Source organism: Syngnathus floridae, chromosome 3 (genome assembly GCF_059516105.1).
Source record: "Syngnathus floridae isolate MCC-2025c chromosome 3, RoL_Sflo_1.0, whole genome shotgun sequence".
Lineage (NCBI taxonomy): Eukaryota > Metazoa > Chordata > Actinopteri > Syngnathiformes > Syngnathidae > Syngnathus > Syngnathus floridae.
Genome location: NC_142415.1, coordinates 12274064 through 12297448, shown reverse-complemented (window position 1 = coordinate 12297448; position 23385 = coordinate 12274064). Strand labels below are relative to the sequence as shown.

The window sequence follows — 23385 nt, the reverse complement described above, 5'->3', positions numbered from 1 at the left end:
TTTGTTTATTTTAGTTACGCGAGACTAAAACAAGGTTTAAGCCTACCGTAACAAAATGAGTAATTGCAGTATTTTCATGAAGTTATAACCGTGAGATCGAAGACAATAATAGCATATTTTACAATAACACAAAACAAGCACATCCAGGCCTGTAGTCAATATACTGAAATTTCTTAATCTCTCAAGTATCTGCATTGTAGGCTATAGAAGCCTGTGCACATCCACACTGAAATGTATGAGCATGTTGTCTGCACAGAGAATAGATTTGGTGGATTGATTTTCCTCCTCCTCTCGCCACCCTGCCTCATTTTGTGATTCAATGGCTGGACATCCAGGAGCAAGGATGTCTCAGTACCATTCTGAAAAATGGAGCATAAATATGATCTCCTATGGAACATAGTTGATTGTAGCTTTACCAACAGTAGCTTCAAGAGCCAGGCCACCAGGAATTCCACAGGCAGGTACAGTGCTCTCTGAGGCCCAGGTTTTTCCAGTAGGCCTCAGAACCATCATGTTTGATATTACAATCTTTATCAGTGTGTGCTGAGCATAAATTTTTTTTTTTTTTGTATTTTATTTCTATTGTACTTAGTTGCTTGATGTTCACTGGGCATTATTTTTATAAACACGGTCATCTACGTTTACAGATGTTCCAATAATTTTCCTCATTCAGTCAAGTCATTCTCTTCCAATGCAATCCTCTTCCAATTTGTCTTTTAAAATATGCTTGAGCATCATTGGGAGAGAGGAAAGTATTTATTGCTCCATACTTTAATCATCCATTCATCTTTTATAGCACACTATGTATGCTTGCTTCTATTTCTCCAGAAACTACCATGTCCTCTGTGTTATGTGTCATCCCGGGGGCCTCCGAGCATAGAGAAGTCAATAGTGCTTCTGGGCACCGTAAACATAAAAGCTTCCTTGTGGCACTGTAAAGTTAGAATTGACGTTTGTGGGTGTTCCAACTTATTGTAGGGTTTGAGAAAAGGTTCAATCGAGTGATCTTGAGTCCATGTGGTCAGCATTAACATAATGTTGGTTCTTGATGATGTGTCTTTTGAGAGACACTTAATTTATAGTTACACCGTCTCGTGCACCATCTGAAATATTTTTAAGATGATTTACCAAATGAACATAAACCTAAAAGGTTTTAAAATATATATTTGGAGTGTATTTTTTTTTAATGCTGTTTGCATTGAATATGCATTTAAACATCATTTGTACCGCACCCATGGAAAATATATTATAGCCAGACCTAACTTTTTATGATTTGCCTTGTCAGACAAAAAAAAAAAAAAAAAAAAAATAGACGATCATCTGGGAACTCATGGTGTAGGAACTCATCTGTTTGCCATGTGTTGTACACATTTCCTTCTAAATCTGTGCTTGTCTCGTTTCTTACTCCAGGTGTAGCAGTGGTGATATAGACAACATGCAACACAGGACTGCACTCGAGAAGGAAGCACCTAGACGAGGACTTGGAATCTCGTCCTTCTGTATGTACCCATGAACACAGTGGCACATTATTATGAGCTATCATTTATATCATCATATATATCACTGAAATATTGTTGATACACAATCCCTGGACACTTGCAGAATATAATGAATTCTAATACAAAATCCAGATCAATATATTGGCCTTTGATTGACTGACGGATAGATATTCATTCTATAATATGCTATTGTTGTGGTTGTAGTTAATCATGGTGAGAGTTGTTATTTTGGTAGCCATGTTAAACTACAGTATTGGCCCATTCATTTTACTGGTGTCTTATGCTTGTCTATTTACCCATTTTACCAGAACAGGACTGTACGTTTCTTTTTAACTCAACTGAACTTTCAACTTAGCTCATATAGTACTGTCACAACAGCTGCAGCTATACCAAAACACTGTAAACAAAACATAAAGTAACAACAATAATACGATGATGAGTAACCACGAAAATGTAAACTATTCAAATATGCAATATACAATAATATTTTTGATGTAATATAATTCTATCTATACATGATAATAAATACATATATAACAATATAAATATAAAGAATGCTATACCAATATATTATTCCAAGTATTACTGAAATAAGTAAATAAATACAGAAGTAAACAAAATGACAAATTAATAAATGCATTTGTAAAATTAAATATTACAAAATAAACTACAATATTTTAGAGTACTATTTTCCTTATTTAAATAAATACATTAAAAAAATTCAGGAGCTGGAATGGGTTAAGGACATTTATATTGTAATTTTGAAATGAGTGTATAAAACCCTTTAAACTTTTTAGGACTTTTAAATGAGCAATGAGCACTTTCATAAAAATGACATTCAAAATAAAATTCAGCTTGTGAGAAGTTTTGTCCAGATATGTTGAAAAATAATCCATTTTTGACTCTATAATTTTTTTACCAGATTTTTGATAATGATGCAATATAACCCAAACGCACTCCCTAAAAAGACAATTTCCCCACACACAAATAGCTCAATTTCTTTAGAACACTTCATTTTAGGTTTAAGGGCCCTTTCCAAACAGACTTTGGATTTTTACATTTAAAATTTGGGGTAAATCCAGTTATATTGCTACATTTACAATTTTTTTTAGATGGAGAAAAGATTCCATTTCAGCAATATGGTCAATAAGATGACATGAGGTAGTCACATTTCTAATGTTTTTCCGAATCGCTTCCTGTCACCTTTTGTTGACTTGAACTTGTGCACAGCATTCTCTCTACTTTAATGATGCATACATCCTATCTGCAGTCATTGGCTAATCCCAACAGTGCTAGCTCAGGAGAAGATTATTCCTTCCAGACAGAGGACATAGAAGCAAGCCTATGGTAGATGGGGGATGGAGGTTAGAAAGCGATGCCTCAATATTACAATATCCAGGCAAATTTTGGAGGTCAGCACTTTCACATTATGTATGGCAAGTTGGCAAAATTTCTTCTGCAGAAGGATATTACATATTTTAAACATATACGTATGTATTTTCTACTTTGTACAAAAGCAATGTAAGTAAAGTAAAAGTATCGTTTTGGGATAAAAGCGATGACACACAATTGTATTTTAAGTCATTCAAATCATAGCCATCATTGAAAATGATAGCTACACATCAACTATACAATTGTTTGAATGAGTTGGACGTGTCAAAGGCTTAAGTGTTTTCCTCCAAAATGATTCTCATGGGTTTGATTGGAGCTTCTTGCCAATGGAAGGCTTCAGGTGTGAATAAATGCAAGCAAAGTCCAGCAAGTGCTGTCATGATGCCGGTGGCCTGCCGAAAAGCCTGACTTTTAGGGCCGAATGATTGCTAATAAAACATGTGATTGAGAGGAGAAGAGAGTGAGAACCATAAACAAGCAGGATTGTGCCCTTTAATTTCACCGTCTCCAGAGAATTGCTTTTGCTGTGCCTCAGAGTGAGTCCCACACACAAGCAGTTTAGTTGTCTGCCCAAGGACTGAAATTTAATTTAGCCGCTGTGTTGTCAGTGTGCGGGGGTGTTTGTGTGCACAAAATGCATGCGTGTGTATGAGTGTGTCTGTCTCTCTCTTTGTTTGCATGAGTCAGTTTGGAGCACAAAACTTGCTTTGCATGAGCTGTCGCTGTTTTTTTTTTTTTTTTTTTTTTTGCTGTAGTCTTTTTTTGTGCAAGCTGCATTGTGTGTTTTCTGATTCTCTTGTGACTTAATCATTTTACATGGGTTGTTACAATACTGTCTAATGCTGCGGATGCGCGGCAGTGTTTGTTTGCTCTCTACTCTGCTCTGTTGCTTTTGGGTTTTAATGTTTCTCCTCCATTTTGAGCACTTGATGTGTTATCATTATGCTAACCTGTAAATGCACCAAAATACCCCTTTGCGCCGTTGCCATTGACAGTAGAACTAATCTATGTTTGCTAATTGCATGTTGGAAAGTACAGCAGAATTGTTTGGGATGTGTTGCCTTGGTTCCTCTCACCATGGCTTGTAAGTTTTTTTGTGTTTACAGTACAGGTTTCTGATGAAAGCCTGGAGCATAGGCATATATCAGAGCTCCAGCACTAATAAAAGGCCAGCAAGCTGTGCTCCTCTCCTTCTGGGAACTGCATTGCTTTTTTTTTTTTTTTTTTTTTTTACAGCTTGTCTGACAGCAAGATAAAGTGCCCTCCCAATTAGAAAAATATTTGGCCACATAACAACCGACAGCAATTGTAGGTATTTATTTTCCATGCCATTTGATCAGGAATCCTCACTATTTCCACATGGAGCTTTCTTATCGCCGAGCCTCGGCTATGCTCATGTTAATGTGGCCCCCATCATTTTCACCTCAATGTGGTATATAAAGAAACATTCCTGGTATTATTTTGGCGTCTTTTCTTCTTTTTTTTTTGTCGAAGGGTTGGGCTGCACCCATGTTGTGTTTTGGCATGAGTTTGGGAGCGAGGCAGTGTTTGTTTTATATTTCATTCTGCATGAAGGGATTCACGCTGTTCTCTGGCTCTCTTTCTCTGCATGTGCGTGCGTGTGTGCGTTTGGGTTGATGTCATCCTAGTTGCCCTTGTCATCCATCTACAGCTCAGAGATGTGTGCATGTACATACACTTAGCTGCTGTTGCTGTATAGTCCCCGTATCTGTTTAAGAATCCTGTCGATGTTTTTCCTCCCCTTTTTCCAAAGAGTGCATTAAAATTAAATTCTCTCTTGTTGTTGTGAAAAGAGGCACACGTAAAAAATAATTGGCTAGAGGACAGAACAAAGGGTCGGCTCCTCTCTTCTCCCTCCACACCCCAGCCAGGCATTAATACCAAGCGCGCTGTATTGTTCCGCTGTCTGCAGCCATCCCCCTAGCCAGACACTCAGCTCTGGAGAAGTCACTTTTAATGTCTGATAATCAAGGTGAATTTTCAAAAAGCTGCCATTTTCAAATGATGGTGTATATATTATGTGGAGATGGGAGTTCAGGAGCAGAGAGCTCCACTCGGAAGCTTGGGTCAAGCCTTGCAAAGTGAAAGAGAGACATCTAATGTTCACAGCATGAACTGCAGGGTGATTATGGCTCTATGGGACCAGCCAGAAAGAACATTGCTGGCTTTACCTATCCTGTAATTAGAATATGATTTGTCTGCTTTGGATCTTTATAACTGCCTTACTGATTAACTGTACAGTATGGACAATATTGCCGCCTATTTGTGTGTGTCTCGTTTGTCTCCACAAAGATGGGAGCATTATTGGGGGAACCAGGCAGTCAGCAGCAGAGCAGTAGAGCTCCATTTCCCTGCCACAGGCCACAGACTCATCTTCTCCTCGCTCCTCCCACTGCTCCTCACCCCCCACCCCACCCCACCTCACGGTATGATTATTTCTCCTCCGCTCCACCACCCCATTATATTCCAGGTTCGCAGTTATCCCGCTCTGTTGTCATTTTTCATGGTATGTATTTCTCCGTGTGCAGCAATGTACAATTGCTCTGAGCCTGTGCAATATGTTGAGGATGTGGAAATATGCAGTGTGCAGAAAGTAATGAGTGTAAATGTATTTTCATGAGGAAAGGGGGGAGACTCTCACTATGTATCTTAACAAACATGACTGCTGTGCATGCACTCACCTCCAAGGCTTTTTACTCACCCGGGAAAGCAAATTATAAATCTGAATGAGGCAGACGCACTTGTTTTTCATGTGGTGACTGTTAAAATCTCGCCTGGTATTTGGGGGGTTAGACATTATGCTTGTACAAATATGCAGGTGTTTTGTTTCTACTGTGCATGTGACGTTTCAGGCGGACAATGGCACAAGCAGTATTTTCAGATCATTTTGTGTTATGTGCTGTCATATAGGTTACTTAGCTTTACGTCGTTCGTATACTGGGCCAAAGGGCAGCATCCATCTGTCCGTCTATTAGCGTTGTTAATTTCCAGCGATTCATCCCAGCTGACTTTGAGCTAGAGGCAGGGTACACTCTGTGCGTGTCTCCAGTCGATCGCAGCACTGAAGCATCACATTACCTGCCGATAACAAACAACAACAGACACTCAAATAAGCTCCAGTAGAACAAATCTGGCTTCACAGAAATCATAATCAATGATAGTTTCTGGTATGCACGATATGAGTGGCCACACAGTGCAGTATTCCTGGTTGGGGGCACTGTGCCACCCACCCCAAAATACAATGAGCATTCTGACAACCATGCACTTTGTATGGGGATGCTGTGCCCCCTGGTGGAGCTCTTTGGGGACTTGCTATTAAACGAAGTTAGCTGTTATCGCTATCATCTATGATATCTGAAATTGAAATTCTCTAATTCTCTCTGTGTCCGATTATACCTGAAGCCCACTTTACTTGTATAGTCCCGCACTACATACGGCACTAGAAAGTAGTTACTTTATTCTGTTTGGCGAGTCGGACAGCCAGCTCACTACTTTTCTCCAAATCAGGTGACCACTGTATTTGTCACGACAAAGCGGTGCATTAAGATCCCTGACTATTTATTGTGAATAGAAAATATGTTTATTTTAAGCTTTTCATTTTCTCTGTTGTACATCAATTAAATAAAATGAATGAATCATACCACTTTGATATTTGCGCTTGCAGCATGCTATTTTCCAGCTCATGATGCATTGTGGTCTACTATATTCAACTTTTGCGTGAACATCGATGGTCACTACTTTTTCAAGTGCATGATGGGTAATTTTGAGTGCCCTACATTTATGCTCCTTGAACATTCTGACAGCCCTACACAATTTAAGATCAGTGATTGCAGCTTCAATGAAGCACATATACCATAGCTGTAGGCTGTGACAAAGATCAAATAATATTGTACCTCCTACGAGTTCGAATGTGCTGCTGGCAGGGTTCCTATCATGTGTGTATAAATTCTGCCAAACAACAACATGAAACTCAATTTCCATCCTTTTGTGTTGATTCATAAAAATGTGCACAGCTGAATTCATCTCCACGCACGCACACAGCGTAGCCCAGCATTTGCACCTGCTGCACCTGCTATCCTGCCTTGATGTAACATTGTTTATGAATAACTTGCCTTCAGTGTGATTGCATAATAATCGAGCAAATCAAATGTGCGAGCGCTCTATTTGTTCCCGATAGCAGAAATTGTGTTATTTTTCCCCAAGTGGTTGGAGGGCATGCTTTCAAAGTGTTGATCTCAGCTGTGGTGCAGAATGAAGACAGAAGAAAGAGCCACAGGCAGTCTGATGTAAGGATGTAACGAGACAGAAGATGGTGTTACAGATGTGGCTCGCTGCCAAGCTGGGCACAGTGCCCACGAGGAGGCAGCACCGACTGTGGCAAAAAGGCGCCCAGACAGTAACGGGCCTTGAATCCCAAGTGTGTGAAGAGAGGCAAGGGAAGGTTGAGGCTGATTGGCAGGAGTGCTTAAGTCAGAATTTACATGACAAGTATCAGCTACAGCAGGGATAGGCAACTTCAATGATTTTTCATTCGCGTTAGATATGTGCACAGCACATGCATACGAGGAAAAGGGGAGGACAAGAGTATCATTATGTATGTTAATTTTCCCATTCATAAAACGGATTAACAGCAAACCAACATCAATGTCGTGGCATAGTGTCAGCCATGACAAGTTCTTCTTCACACTTCCAGCCTCTGCACTGGAGGCACTAATGAGTGATGTTTGCTATCGTGTGGTTAACATGGGGATGACATCTTTCAACGGTTCGGCATCGTTTTTTATTTCCAGAATTTAATCGAGGGCCATATGCGGCAAAGCTACTGCTATTTACACTTCACTGTTTCCGGTCTATTGTTTCTTTGTGCACTGCTTGAGTAAATACTTATTTGACGCAACACAAATGTTATCTTTCTCCGTCGTATGCATTTACATAATGTTTGCCTTTCAACGTGGCTACTGTATTATCGTTAGCGCACTTTTTCTCTGTGTTCTTAAAATATTCCACACTCTACTCAGCATAGTTCCACATATTAGACAGGCCGTCAGGATAAAATAAATAGTCTGCAGTTAATTATGGAAAGCCAGCTCCGGCTTTGCCCTGGTGATTTATGATGTGTGTGTATGCATTCTTCAATGCATTTTTCTTAATTCGTTTTAAATTTGCCTTTCAGTTAATTTCACTACAAACGTCTTAATGATGTGAAAGAGTTAGTTAATGAGGCCACTGCGGGGGCAGTGAAAAGGCACAAGTTATTTTCCAGGTCCTAGTTCCAACCACAAATCAAATACAACCTGTCCCGTCACAACATGGGTCAAACTCTTATTTCCTGAATACACTGGAAATTGAATCTACTGCAAACTATTGGCGTGATAAAATGTTAATTAATTGTACAGGCAATAGTATTCTTGATTGCATGCGTGTAAAAAGCAGCCGTATGAATAATCTATATAGAGTAAACTGAAATAAAATGACTCACACTTTGGCAAGCAGAAAGATCACAATATAGGTGACCCACCTTGCGGGTTTTTGGATATATGTGCTATTATTGAGCTTTTTTTTTGTCTCTATTTCGGCACTGTTTTTGTCTGCGTTATATACTACCCCCAAATGGCCAAGACATTTACATCAGAAGGAGCAGTGCAATGTTGTTTGGGTTGAAGCATGAAATATCTTTACATTCAAATTGTGGTTACTGCGTGTGCAAAATAGATGCTATTTTTCTCATTACACATTTGCGCTGTGCCATGTCACAGACTTGCACGAAGAATGAAAATATGGCACTCAATTTAAGGTAACAATGCTTCAAGGCAGAACCTACGACATGCCTCAAACAATGGAAGTGTCCCAGAGAGTTAACAGACTTGTTCTAAAACTATTTTCAACTCTTTAAATTCATTAATACAGGCTGTTTTGTTCTCTGGCTTACCAAATGCAAGGTCACTAATTGGTAACCTCACACCCACCATAGCTTCTTTTCTTTTTCTGGTTCACTGAACATTGAGAGGAAGTGTCATTCGGTACGACTAGTCGTCTAATTCACACACGCTATGCCACCCTCAAATTAAGCACACAATTCACATTTGCAGCTACAGACTGACTTCATTTGCTTTGTTCATTGTTTTGTTGCATTTGTGACTAATGTCCTTACAGTTTAAATCATTATAAAAACCACCGTTCTTCCTTTACAACCCAGTTTAGTACCTGCTTCCTTTGCATCATCATTTTGACTAAAAAATGTGTACCCAGTGGCAGACAGAATCACACTTTGAAATTGAGACTTATGGTGACCAGAATTACAGCTTTTCCTAATGATAACCTAAAGCAAAGTATGTGTGTGTGCCTAACTTGAAGATTAACTGCAGTGGAGGTTTGTTGCTCTCTAGAGGCAAGAGAAGGCCTCTGGCTCATAGACTAGAAAATACCTCATATGATTAGAAGCATTTCATCCATCGTTTCACGCCCTTTCAAATTAAACCTATATCTCCTCTGTGTTTGTTATGCACCGTCATTTTTTGCCAATTAGCATGAAGTGTGGTTATCTAGTCTGGATCTAGTGTGGGCTCTGGGAAGTAAGCATGGTGGTCAGCTCACACCAGCCTGCCTTTCCCCATTAGGGACATCCGCTCACAGCTCTTTGCATCAGGATGCTCTCATTTACCGCCTCCATATACAGCCATTTATCTCCCTTTCCTCCTTTCACTCTTGCCTTGCTCTCTTTTTAATTTCCCTCTCTCAAACAGATCCGGCATTAAGCAGCCAAGCATGGCTAGCTGCAATGTGTCTCTCCTCAAGGAGGCAAGCAATGATTTAATTCCTCCTCCTTCTTCGTCTCTGCGGTCTCCTCTCCCTTCTCATGCTCACATCATTACACACCAAGGTCTCATTTTCATCTCCCTGTGAGGGCACACGCAGGGATTTAAGTCGTCGCCACGCCACGGCCATTCCTGACAATCAATACCTATGGTCAGGACGGAGCACGCAAGGATTCCTAAATAGGCCCTGAAGGTCCGGTCATAAAACACCTTAGAGGCCCTACATGCTACAACATAAGTCACCTTTTTACTTTTTTCTACCATTACAGAATGAGCAGTGCTGAAAAGGTCATCGATTGAGCCAGAAAGATGATATTGAGGGGTCACAACACAATCCAGCGATTCCTCTGTTCACTCAAAGCCAACTAGTTATAACTTTGGACTTTTGTTTTTGCTTGCCCGAAGTACATAACACCCTCTAATATTCAATAATAGTCCACTGATCTGTGATGTCTCTTGGTTTAAGACACACTGTACTGTTCATCCTGACACGTCGGATAGATTAGTCAACAAAATATTGTTTCTTAAACGCAGTAAAAAAAAAAAAAAGAGCCACTTGGAAGCTGATGAAAGAATCCTCAGTTTGACACATCCATAACCTTAAGGTTTGAGTGTTCTACGACTATTTCTTTAAATGAACGCTACCCTTGGGGCAATTCTAAGATGTGAACCTTAGGGGTCCTCAGCTTTGGTTCTTTTTACTGGGAGTGCACTAATTTATAGCAACGAGTTTTACAATGGGAGTGCTTCAGTCTTGCTCCATCCAAGGTCATGGCAGTTTCTTGACAAGACGCTTACGAGAAAAATTCCATCCATCTAGTCGTCCTCTTGACTTGTGAGCAAAAATTTAAGATATACACATTGCATGGTGGCAGTGAACTCACATCTGTTCACTTGACAACAAGAGGCAATTTGGAAGATAATGGAAACATTTTCAAAAAAGGCTTCAAGCTGTTTATTGCCTAGTTGAACTTTGCAGCCAAACTAAAGATAAAACAAAGTTACACATTGTGTATTCAGTAAAACCACACAGCTTTTCCATATGTCAGTTTATCTTAATGCTAATAAACATTGCAAAATGCCACAGACAGACTAACAAAGAGCATCAGTGTCAAGTTGCCAAGTGTTTAAAAAAAAAAAAAAGTCTCAATTTATTTATGAAGTTGTTCTGTAGTAATAAAACTGGTCACATTGCAAAGATATTTTAACTAGTTTTGAAATCAGAGACCAGTAAAACCTTCAGTTCAGATACTGCAATTATTTTAAAAGTGGGATTTGATAGCAATAAAATGCTTACATTATTGCAACGTTTCTAAAAGTGAAAACAATTTACAATTTGGATATTTTAGCAAGAAGTCAATGCACATAATTTTCTATCATGAGCCACATAAAATGATGCATCCTCTATATCATAAAATGATATATAATAATGCAATTTAACTTAGTTGGCACGCAAATGAAAGCCAGATAAAGCCAGCGAAATCATCAGATGAAGTTTTTCATGTGAGTAGTTCCGTATTTAGTTTTTAAATTGTCGGACCGGAATAAGTGATGTATGGGCCAGCAGAGTGTTCGCCTGTGGCTTGTTGACAGAGACAGAACAACGAGCATGTTTCTCATCTTGCTTCGCCTCCAGCCGGCCTGAAGCCGACATTAAACAAACCGATAGCGAGCACTTTAATTACCTTTGCTTTCACGCATTCTGCCATTTCCCACTTTGCTTGTGCAGATGGAGAAAAAAAACAGATAGAAGGTAGAGAAGCATAATTACTTATTTTACTGGAGTGCAGCAGAATGCTTGTTGGCAAATGACTCTAATTCCAAATGGTTAACAAGATTTTTCTTTTTAATAGAGCCAAATCCACGTGATGGCGAATGGCTTTCTTATTTGGAGCCTTAATGGCTTTTCATACGTTGCATTTCCAATGAGCAGTAAACTCGGGAATTAATATTGCACACCGTGTTATAATGCAAACAGCAGCTAGATAGGAGAGCGCAGAGCTGCACGCATAAAATATATTTGCTGTCACGTTAATACGGATGGAAAACACCGGTACAGTGTGTTGTCATTAACTTTTGACTGGCTTTCCATAAGTTATTAAAAAAAGGATCAAGAGTTATATCACATTTTCTACATCCTTTCCTTTCTTGCTAAAATGTACCGTCGTCTACACTGCTTGTCTAAATGGTGAGCAAATGCTCCAAGTTTGGTCACAGCAACACAAACATTCAACCTGAGTTTTTGCTTGAATCACCATGGGGACATTTTTTCACAGAATGCTCTAATTAAACCTGCCATTCTGATAACAGTCTCTGATCCTATCTGCATATCTGAAGTGGGGGGGGGGGGTAATCATGATTATTATAAGACGCAATATTTATGAACCAAATACCGGCAGATAAGGGAATCGGAAGTAGGTGACTGCTTTCATTAGCGTATAATATTAATGCAAGGAATCTTTTCAGGTGCTGATGAAGCTTGTTCTGCTTGTATTGCTGCTCATTGTGTGCAGGAGTTACTTTGATGAGTGAGTCTGAATTTCAAGTTGATTTTAATTGGGTCAACGTCTCGTCTGCTCTTGCGCTTGTGTTGAACTCTTGATTAATTAGAGCTAGAAAAATTGCGACAATACCAGACGTATTTCAAATGTGCTCTTTCTTTTTTCTCTATTGATGTTCTCCTTTTAGAAGCATTGATACAAAAAAAATGAAAAGACATGCAATTAGGGATTGGAATTGTATGTCATGATCGAATTGCCAAAAGAGGGATTATGAAATAAATTATTGAAGAAAAACATCTAAAAAATATATATATTTTTTTTATTATAGAGGAGTCATTTCCATCCATCCTTCAATCCATTTTCTATCATTGGTGCATGCAACATGAACACATCAGCGGCCGTCACATACGGCTATTGCTGATTGACAAGTCGGCCAGCTCGAAGTTCTAGGTCACACTATTTGTTCCAAAGGTTAGGGCAATCCACACTTCCAGAATATGTGAATGGTTTTAGTTTGAATCCGATGTGGTGCGACCCAGTGACAACACTGACTTCTAAATAATTTTCCCAACTGAGTCCATGTCAATACCCCCATATGCATCATAAGATTGTATTATTACAGAAAAAGCCTCGGTGGATTCCATAAAATCCCCAATCTCTATCACAGCCCAACACGAACCAATGAATGTACTATAATTATTCCGACTCCTTATCCTCTTTAGCTTCTTTCCCAGATTACCACCTTCTCATGTGTACGCTCACAAGAACAGAACCACACAACCACCACTCGTCACCCCCTGGAGGGCTCCTGTGTTTTCAAAGTAAAGACCACTTAGAGAATAGCCCCAGGCATCTGAATACTAAAGTGTGCTGTGTTACATATTAGAAGGCTCTCTACAAGTCGGGAACATAAACACTCTCAATAGCTCAACTCCCAAGAATACCCCAAATAACCGAAACAGTGAGGAGAGAGGCGAGATGGAACAGATAGTCTGTGGGGATATGACCACATTAAGAAGCACTCATTGAGATGTGCCCATCACCAGACTAACAGTAAGAGAGGCCGTTTTAATATTTTACTAGGAAAATGTCAGAAAATACCTTTCTATGGTGCACCATTAACACAAAAGTGCAGAGATTTTGGAATCTAACTGACAACAACAACAACAATAATATGAAAATGAAAAAAAATGTGAGTTGATAAATTTACTATAGTAGTCCTATATCTTATCATTGTGACTTTTTTTTCAGTTTTACAATATATATTTTACAGTAAAAACATGGCTTGTACAGTTAATAAATATTTTAAGATGGCAGCACTTGACCCGCAAACAGATTCATTCTACGGTATTTCTCCTCATTAACAACTTTGAAGGTCAACCAGTGGTTATACTGTCAATTCCTGTTTAATTCATTTGCAAAGATGTTATTAGGGCTTAATAAATGTAATTAAATCACAAAAGTGACCTCTAGTTTGGCAAATATACCATCTATGTTAGTTTTAAATGGTAAAGTACATTTACATGTCCACAATAAGGTTTCTTTCAACCTGTCACAAATCTTTTGACATGAAGAAAAAGAAAGATTACATGAAGCACATTGGTGTGGTTTTTTTTTTAAGTTAAAAATGACTAAGGCAACTGTGACATTAAACGGGTTTATTTGTGATTGACACTCATCCCATATGTTTGATCCTACGTTGCGTAACTATAACATTAGCAAAGACATCAGCACTGACACAAGCCGGTATCAAGACTTTGAAAACAAATTTACATCATATTCTTGCATTAAGTTTCTTAAGGGTCTATTCAGGTTCACTGACAGACAACAGAAAAGAGCAGCTTCAAATAAGATGTACCAGGAAATGAAATGTGTCGCTAGCACACATCCAGCCCTGCTTTTATAGGCAGTCATGTTGTTAATGATCACAAGGTTCATTCAATCTCGCAGTCAAGTAAATGAGGTTTGATCAGCTAGCCAAGCAGGCAGCTCTCTCACTATCTGTCACCACCAGCGTGTGGATATTGAAAGAAAAACAATGCTATTAACAAACAGAGAAAGACAATTTTTCGCGCAGGCAGGCAGGAGGAAGCTGTAATCTAAATTTTTAATGACCGCTCCTGTGTGACATCTTTGTCATTGTTTGGTGAAGGAAGAGAGCCAGGGCTGTCACTCTTATGTCAGACTAGCCTTTTTTTCCTGCTCTTTTTTAATAACTATTGCTTCTGTAAATAGCTCCTGGCAGACATTTCAGCATTTTAATAGATATTGTTGATGCTTCTCAAAATGTGAAGCATGCATATATTAGAGGAATGGCATTATTAAAGTAATGTGTTCAAGAAGCCAGCAACTTTATGGGTTATTCTAACCTCTGGAGGCTTCTTAATTTGGGAGATGGACGAGGTGTGCCATTACTTTTGTCCAGTAACTGCATTTGGCACTGTTATGATTTGTTATTGTGATGTGTTATTGTGAAGACACAAAAAAGCCCAGCTTTTCTGCAGCTACAGTGGAAAAACACACCCCTGGTCAAATACTGTGCTTTTGTTATATAAAAAAAAAAATGAGACTAAAATGAATTCAAAACAATTATTGTGACCTGTACAAGATTTTTGGGGCGAAATTACCGTAGTTTCCGGAGTATAAGTCGCACCGGAGTGTAAGTTGCAACAGCCATAAAATGCACAATAAAGGGGAAAAAAAAAAACATATATAAGTCGCACCTGAGTATAAGTCGCATTTTTGGGGAAAATTAAAAACTGCGGATTATACACATATTGCGGGTCATCTTGGAACCAATTATGCGCGATATTTTTTTTTCAGTTGACTCGTCCAAATAATATAGTACAACATCAGAGTTACATTTTGTAATGATTTATCTTGGGCTCAATTTTATATACCACAAACACCTGACATGTGTCGACTAAATAGTAAATCCATCACATGTTGGATGTCACTTATAACTGAAGTCCATAGATCTCTCTGTGTACAATCCCACTTTTCTATGTTACAATTTAGCTGTGACCTTTGTATCATGAAACAAAGCAGCAGGGAAAGAAATTCAGACACATGGAGACATTTTCTAAAAGGAAAAGCCAACATTTGTCTCTTATTTCTATTTGCTCTTGTCAGCCCTCCACCAACCCTTTGCCTTCACATTTGACAGACACAAAGATCTTAAGATCCGAGATTCTTCTTTGTGCTTTTCGTAATGAATTTTCACCACACAAGTTCCACTTTGGTTGACCGATACATTTTACGAAAGCGTAGCCTGGTGATGTTGTTCTTTAATAAGTGAGGAGGTGAGGCAAAGCAGGCATGTGATCAGTCATCCTGTCAGGATCTTAGCCTCTGATTATCACCTAACATATTGGTGGAGGCTTTAATCTGCCACCGCCGCCTATGTCACGGCCCAGTAGACAAGTTGGGGAAAAGGTCACATTTCATGCCTGTTGAAAATGTGTATCAGACAGAAAATGGGATTAGATTTTTTTTCAAATGCAAGTCAACCTTTTTGAATAAGGTGCATTAAAACTTTTTAGGTGGGAAAAGAAATAAGAAAACTGAAGTTCAAGTAGTAGAAAAAATACTGGTGTTGTCTATAAGTCTCAGACCACTTACAAAAACTGGTCCTAATAGTCACCCGCTCGCCCATGGGCCTCAGTTACAGACTTCAGAAAGGATCTTTATTTACAACACAGAAGTCGGAAACAGCTGATCAATCCATTTAGCCTTAGGCCACTGATTTGTCCGTATTTACTACAACAGGCAAAGAAAAGCCGGGGTCTTTTTTCCTCTCTCTTTCCTATTGATCTGGCGCTTAGAAAATCTGCCCTGCTGTCTAAACTCTATTGATCCCTCCCTCTCGACGACAACCTCTCGCGACTGTGTAGAAAAGGGACTGGATGAATTGAAATTTCATTTTCAACAACTTGTTCTTGTTATTTTAACCCCAGCCCTTGCCCCCTCCACTCGATTATAGGGATCTTCTGTGGTGCGTGACATCACAGGGACCAGTACGTGTATGGTCCGGATCATCAAAGTGGAACACAAAGGTGGTGAGACTTGTAACACACATTACGCTCACTAGCATATCAATCATCAAAATCATGGCGCTTTCTGCAAAGTGTCTTTGTAACATCTTCATGTGTCTTATCAACAAGATTTACCTACAAAGCAGGTTGTGTTTTAGTTAATATTACAAATGAGCCCTCATTCCATTTCAAGCCCCTAATGTCAATGCATATTGAAATACAATCTCATTGCCTCTTATCGTGATAAAGATGATTATTCTATTTATGACGGAATTGTGGTTGTGTTCCCCGAAGGCACATCTTTGGCTCAGTCGTTGGCCAAACAACATTGGGAGCTGACACTGATAAAGACAAACACACAAACACCCCAGCGCGTCTGCCGTTGCGCCTGTAAAACGCTCCATCTGAATTGCATATCTGCCTCGCCACCAAGCTTGTCATAAACTGTATTAAGAAAAATGGTCACACGGTTTGACACAAATTGGAAAATGACATTTGGAAAATGACCGCAGCTGTGGAAATTAGAGATATTAAAATTATACATCAGTGTCTGCAGTGCGGGGTGGAACAGGGTGTGCAGAAGTTCCTACTGTTTTCCCAATCGAGCTTTTGTTTGTTAATGTTCATCCGCAGCTTTATTTCTCTATTTCTTAATCTAACACACTTTGCCTTTCTCCGGAGGCGATGTAAGGTCAGAGCCCAGGAAAAGTGCTTTTAGATGCACATAAGTTTGCCCGGCAGGGACAATCTCACCCAGCGTGTGTGTGCGCGTATGTATGTATGTGTGTGAGTCTGCTGCCACTGTCACGTGTTTCGTCAGCTTATAGCTTGGGGTTTCTGGCAGTCACCTGCTAATGGATCATCTCGGAGGTGTGATATGCATTACGCAAAAGTAAAGTGTGCTTACACTTTTAAAAAAGAGAGAGACAGATTCAATCCCCTACACACCTGCTGTCTTCTTTGAGAGGAGGGAAAATGACAATTGATCTTTATAAAGTAGATAGATGCAAGCAAGGCAATTTGGATGAATATTAATTTGCATAATCATGTGCGACTTTTGCCTGGGTTTCGGTGTTATTGCTGATTCTTCCTGTTTTCTACTTGATGGTGATAGGGGATGTTTAAGTTCTTCATGTTTTAACTTACTGACCGCTCCTTTTAATGGAAAATTAAGCTGCCAATATGTGAATCTGTCACATACTGTTTGAATGTTGCCTTCAGGATAGAGGCCAAAAGCTCTTTTCAACGCGAGTACAGGAGGAAAACATTCATTTTCTATGGCCTTGAAGAATAAATGGTATATATACGCATGTGCTGGTCAAATATGTAGATAATAGTCCACAGTGATCCTTTATGGTCGTGAGAGGCGGGAGGTCATCCATTTTAAGAGCAATCACTTTCTAAGGCCGGCTTCACACAGTTATTCCAGCTTGAAATTTAATTTCCTTTGCAATAGCAAATTGTGTTCTCTATTGCCCATTCAAGCCTGCAGTCACCTCAGTATAATTTCTTAACGCAGTGGCTCCCGAAATGTCAGGGAAAGACCGAAATATCTAATGACCATTATTCTTGCAGCTGCTGTAGCCTGTGGAATTGAAAATGTGGCCATTAGAGTGGTGACAAAAAAAAAACCTTTGACCCTGTCTCGCTCAACATCTTTGATGGATGTCACTTGAACCAGTCATGTTTTGGTTAGGAACGAAACTGTTGCTTAATGTATGTGGAAGGTTGAAAACTGGGATCAGGAGATTTTCCGCCTATTGCATTGTAGGTATTTGCATGACTTCTGAATTTCCTTTTTTATTATATTAAAGTCACGGCAACGTTGACTAGTTGCTGATGATGTCATTGAGCGGTACAGTTCATTTCAATGAAATGCAAATTTTCTAACAAATATTCACTTGATACAGTCCTGCAATTGTGTACCCTACGTTTGCAACAAAAAAAAGGCGAGCAAACAGATAACAATGCTGTTGTCATTGCATGTAGAGGAACTACGTTTGCTAAGTTTGTCTCCTTCAGTTGTCCGTAGCAGAGAGATGGCGGCGAAACATCTTCGAGGAGAGGTGCAACCCATCTAATATAGTAAATAATGATTACTAGATCTATGATTATATTGAAAAAAAATGTCCATTGATGATATAGAACATATTATTTGTAATGTATTGATATTAATAGTGGGCTTTTAAAATGAATCAACGTTGAAAAATCAAGAATTCTTCTTAAAGGGCCAGTGTGTTTCTTGCTGTATTTAGTTTGTATCACATTTTGATGAATCAGGTCGTGGTTAAGACAGGAATTTCAAGTGCAGAGCCGACACCCAAAGAGAAGGTGGCATCACTTTTATGAAGTGACAAACTCACACAGTGGCAAGATCAGCCCATAAAAGTCCACCGCGGATGAAATGAGCGAGTGTTCGCTAGCGTGATAATATACTGTGGTGTGCACCTCTGCGGACCCTTCAATTAATCAACCTGTCCGCACTTTGTTTTGAGAGTAATCTCGGCCAACCACCCTAGAGGCACTCAGCAATAAGTGCTGTGCTTCGAAGGCCGTTGGTTTACCGCGTGTGCTGTAAAAACACCTCAACTCAAATGCCATGCTTTCATTGCACAAATGTGAGCCACTGGTGATTTTGGCTGTCCTATGCAGATCAAAATAAACTCTTATAAGGGGGTTGTAACCCTCAGCCTCAATTCTAAGAAGAGGCTCTGACAATACAATGAAGATTTGCAAATTATTAGCTTGTCGCTTCATTTGATATCACAGTGTCACATATAAGTTGCTCCTGAGTATAAGTCGCACCCAGGCCAAACTATGTAAAAAAACGCGATTTATAGTCCAGAAAATACAAAAATTCTAAACAAGAACTCAAACTATTTGGCAGCAATCACGAAGAGGGCTAGGGGGATTGCCGTTGTGGTGGCGAGGGAGGGGAGCTTGTGTTGGCGTGCCACGCGGTCACCCCCCTCGTCACATCACATGAAAGGACTCTAATTAACTTCAACACCGTATCAGACCGCAATCAGCAGAGGAAATTAGGTTTTTTTTTGTCTGTGGCATTCATAAGCAAGGCGTTAAAATGCATCCCAGCCATTTGATTTTAATTAACATTTTGCGCTTAGGAGGCGTGTTAACATTATGCTTTAATGAGCTTTGTGGAAAAGGAGCGCAACAGAGCACAAAGGGCAGCTTCTTGCTCTGTTTGTTGATGCGCGCTTCTTTTTTCTAATCGTAATCAGCGTTTAACTCCTCAATCACTAGCAACGTCACCTTCACCACCTGCTTCCCAATTGGGAGATGAGCACATTATACAGGCGATCCTTTCTTCATTATCACAAGTGGTAATGAGATCGTTCTTGATGAGGTCGTATAATCTTCATATTAGTGTGAAATTGTTTTAAATCTTTGTGTTGTCCTATCCATGTTGCACAAGATATGACAAAACGTATTCATTACATTTATAATCCATGTTAAATCCTGGCGGATATTCAGCAGTGACACACATCATCACCATTGCATCAGCATGTGCAATTCAATACCATGGAACTCTTGGAGACTGCAAATAGTGTACAAAAAGTGCATCCTATTGACTTCACGCCTTTGTCAAAAAGATCCCGTACTTTTTTTTCCATTGTCTACTGCAGGGGTCACCAACTCCGGTCCTCGAACGCTCCTAGCCATAATGATTAAGATGTTGAGTAACAGCTATAATAATAATAATAATAATTTGTATAGTGCTTTTCAAAAACCCAAAGACGCTATCTGCGCGTTCTTTGACTGGGATATGATAAAATTTCACGATTTTGTTTTCGCCTTTACCGTTTTGGAACCAAAAACACAACAAGATAATTTTTTACTTACTATAAGTATTGTTGTTCACTGCCAACTTCTATTCTGTTGCCTCCAGCATCAGTTTCTTCTGCCTCCAGCAAACACCATGACGTTATTGTGATGTAAGCCATGGCGGGGTGTATACCGAACATAAATCTAAACGCAACACTATTGTTTCTGCTGCCGTTTTGCATGAACTGAACTCAAAACATCTAAAGCAAATTGTGATCGCTCCTGAGACTGACGAGTTTACAGTATACTGTAAAGCGATACTGACAGGCACACCTATGTTGTAGTCATCATCATCATGAGCTAGATGGATTATTTTGGCAAGCGTTACTGAGCAACGCAGATTTAGACAGATTTGCGAATGACCCTTGAGAGTAATAATCCTTTTGCATTCATACAAAGTGTTTTAGGTTGTTAAGTTCAGCATTTTCATTTATTTAAATATAAACTGTTCAGTTCATTAATTGTGACCGACTCTGCCCCCTCATTGTTGGGCTACGCGATAATTTGTTGTAGTCGTTTTGTCCACACGTTGCAGAAAAACAGAACCTTGTGTCCATTGCAGGAAAATGTTCCTGCTGCTTTTCTGTCTAAATGTCTCTCAAAGTGTATTTTACTTAGAGCAGTGTACTAGAAATCCTTTTAATGGCTGACGGCTTTTTGCTGGTTATTTATTTCCCCTTTCATTTGACTGGTCACTCATTTGTTTTCCACAGTGTCCTTGCTTGTAATAAATTGTGCTGTCCAAAAACAACATCGCTGAGAATTTGGGAGTTTCTTCAATTTGGTCTAGAGCTGAAAGGTGAATAATGCATCTCAAAGTGCCGTTTTTACTGTTTTTACCATTAATATGCAGCTCGCGTCATTTACAGAATTCTTATGAGTACCAGTGAAAATGTTTGTGATGTTATTTATTTATGTTGCTCTTTTCAATTATTCATGTGTTTATTTATTCATGGAAGAAGTAACTGAAATCTGAAATTGGAAAATTCATTTTTGCTGAAGGGCGCTTAGCCCCACTCTATCCTGCCAGACTCACACAAAAAATGGGGTGCAATTGCTTTATGTAGTATTTACTTAACTCACTAGATAATTGCTCACTGAAGAAAAGTTGACAAGAGAGCTGAAGACTATTTGCTGTTGTCTGCTGTATTTGACGGCGGTTGTATTTGTATTTTAAGATTCCTCCTCTTGTTACTGTCCAAATGTAGTGGAAAACCTGAAAATAGTTGAACGGTCATCCAGAAGAATTTGAAGAAATAAATATATTGTCCAGGAAAGTCTGTCGTCAAAAATAATTTTGATTTTATATTTTAAATACTGCTTATCCCTTTCATGGTCACAGGTGAGCTGGATCCTATCCAAGATGACTTCAGGCAAACAGCAGACCAAGGACTGGTCATCAGTCAATCATAGCCTCGAGACAGGCAACCACTCAATCAGACATTCACACCGTCACTGGAAAAGATCTGAACCAGCGCTGCCTGCAGCAAATTAAGGTGAGTGGACCACTTGTACCATCAGTGACTGTGAAATTATTTTAACAATCTCCTGTTTTTCTGGAGAAACAACCAACAAAAACTGGTCAATTCACATGTGGTTTGCTGTTTGTGAATGTATGATTTTTTTATTTATTTGTGTCAGCAGTGAACACCAAATACCATCACATCGTTAGAACCACACTGTCTTTTGATTTTTATTATTATTATTATTATTATTATTATTGTATTTTTAGGCTTTTCTGCTGCAGGGATGTACTTTTGTAAACTAAGATCATAAAATAAAACTAGCTAATGAGCAATAAAAACATGTTAAATTGTATTTCACCAAGTGTAGCAAATGCTATCTATATAGTTCCCTTTTTTTTTTTACATTCAGACCAAAGCGCTGTCTACTTTAAAAATATTGCTTCAGCACCATCTTGTGGCATCTTGGTGTCAAGGTACTTTGGTGACATTTATGGAAGTATATACTATACGTTGCATTTGTGATTCATTTAATCAGTCAAATAGAAAAGTATTGTTTTGTGTGATTGTGGACAATTATACATTTTGGGGGGTTGGGATTACTCTTGGATTTTTGTTATTCCGTGAATAGCGTGACACTGAAAAATAATTCCATGCTGCCATTATAGCATGAAAGTACTCTTTTGACAAATGAAAGGGGAAGTTTTTAAAGGCCATTGAAAGAATGTTGAAGATTTTTTTGTTTTGCTAGCCATACATGGCACATCTGACGTAATACTTGTGCAACACAAAGTGAGAGAATATGTATATTTCACCTCAGAAGCTTTTGTTTTTAATGACATGAACACTTTTTCCGAGTGTGTTCAACAATACTAAAGGGCAACTACACTCCAGTTCTTAATTGTTTAGTTTAGTAGGCTATTATAACTTGTCTAATGATTTTTTTTTTTTGCTGTTGTGTCATGACAGTTGATCAAGGGTGTCAATCTCTTTTAAGGTGTCACTAAACATCACGTCCCGCATGTATCCTTCTTTATCCACTTCACAACATACTGTAGTTCTTTTAATAGGCATTGATTGATTAAAATACATTGATTTTGCAGCCTTATTTACATTCACCTCCTGGGATACTCTTTGTCCTTATTTTTCACAATTAATTGTAGAGTGTGGCAGTTTGCAGAGCGAGGCAACGGGGACAATTTGTAATCAAAGCAGTGGTTAAAATTATTTATGGAGGCAGAGTGACAAGTTTTTGATGAGTTTGTTCTGCCTTATGCATTGATAGATACCCATACTTGACAGTGAAGCTGCTGACTTCAAGTGCCACGAGATGAAAGATTAGACTGGGCTTTTTTTATCCAGTTCAAATCAAGCCAATGGTCACCCCTCCCCCACCTGCTCCCCCCAATCTCCCATCACTGACCTTGGCTGCATGTGCATAAGCATGCATGCATGACTGTGTGCTTGCATGATTCCCAACCAAGAGGGTTTATTAATTTTGATTGATGACTCCATTTATCTTTGGAATAACAATTCTCTAATACCCCTCACCGCCACGTCTGTAGCCATCACAGCCTAGTATGTTATTACAAACAAAATGAGAAATTTGCTATTTGACATGGAGCTTGATAAAATGGTTTCATAGTTAGCCTTGATGCAGGGAACTCTTATGCTAATGGAACCACAAACAAAGCAGTTTAGTTGGAAATTAATCAGGATGCCAGATGGCAAATAAAATAGGAGACCTTTGACCTTGAAAAAAATACTATTTTTTCCATTCCATAATTTTTACCATCCAGCCATCCATTGTATGT

General features: G+C 39.0%; 2 long non-coding RNA genes across 5 annotated transcripts in view; one reads left to right on the top strand and one right to left on the bottom strand.

Moving 5' to 3' along the window:
• The window catches only part of LOC148400577 (uncharacterized), a 40953-nt gene that overhangs the window by 656 nt on the left and 16912 nt on the right, over nt 1-23385 (top strand). For 2 of the 4 annotated variants that reach the window (XR_015857348.1, XR_015857345.1), the window contains exons 2-4: nt 1411-1499; nt 5205-5338; nt 21451-21604. This is a non-coding gene — a long non-coding RNA (uncharacterized LOC148400577). Of the gene's footprint in view, nt 1-321; nt 462-1410; nt 1500-5204; nt 5339-21450; nt 21605-23385 lie in introns of those variants that run through there. The other 2 variants (XR_015857344.1, XR_015857346.1) reach the window with 2 other exon arrangements.
• LOC148400578 (uncharacterized) overlaps nt 1-23385 on the bottom strand; it is a 77122-nt gene that overhangs the window by 38473 nt on the left and 15264 nt on the right. Inside the window, exon 5 of the long non-coding RNA XR_015857354.1 lies at nt 5838-5990. This is a non-coding gene — a long non-coding RNA (uncharacterized LOC148400578). The remainder of the gene's footprint in view (nt 1-5837; nt 5991-23385) is intronic.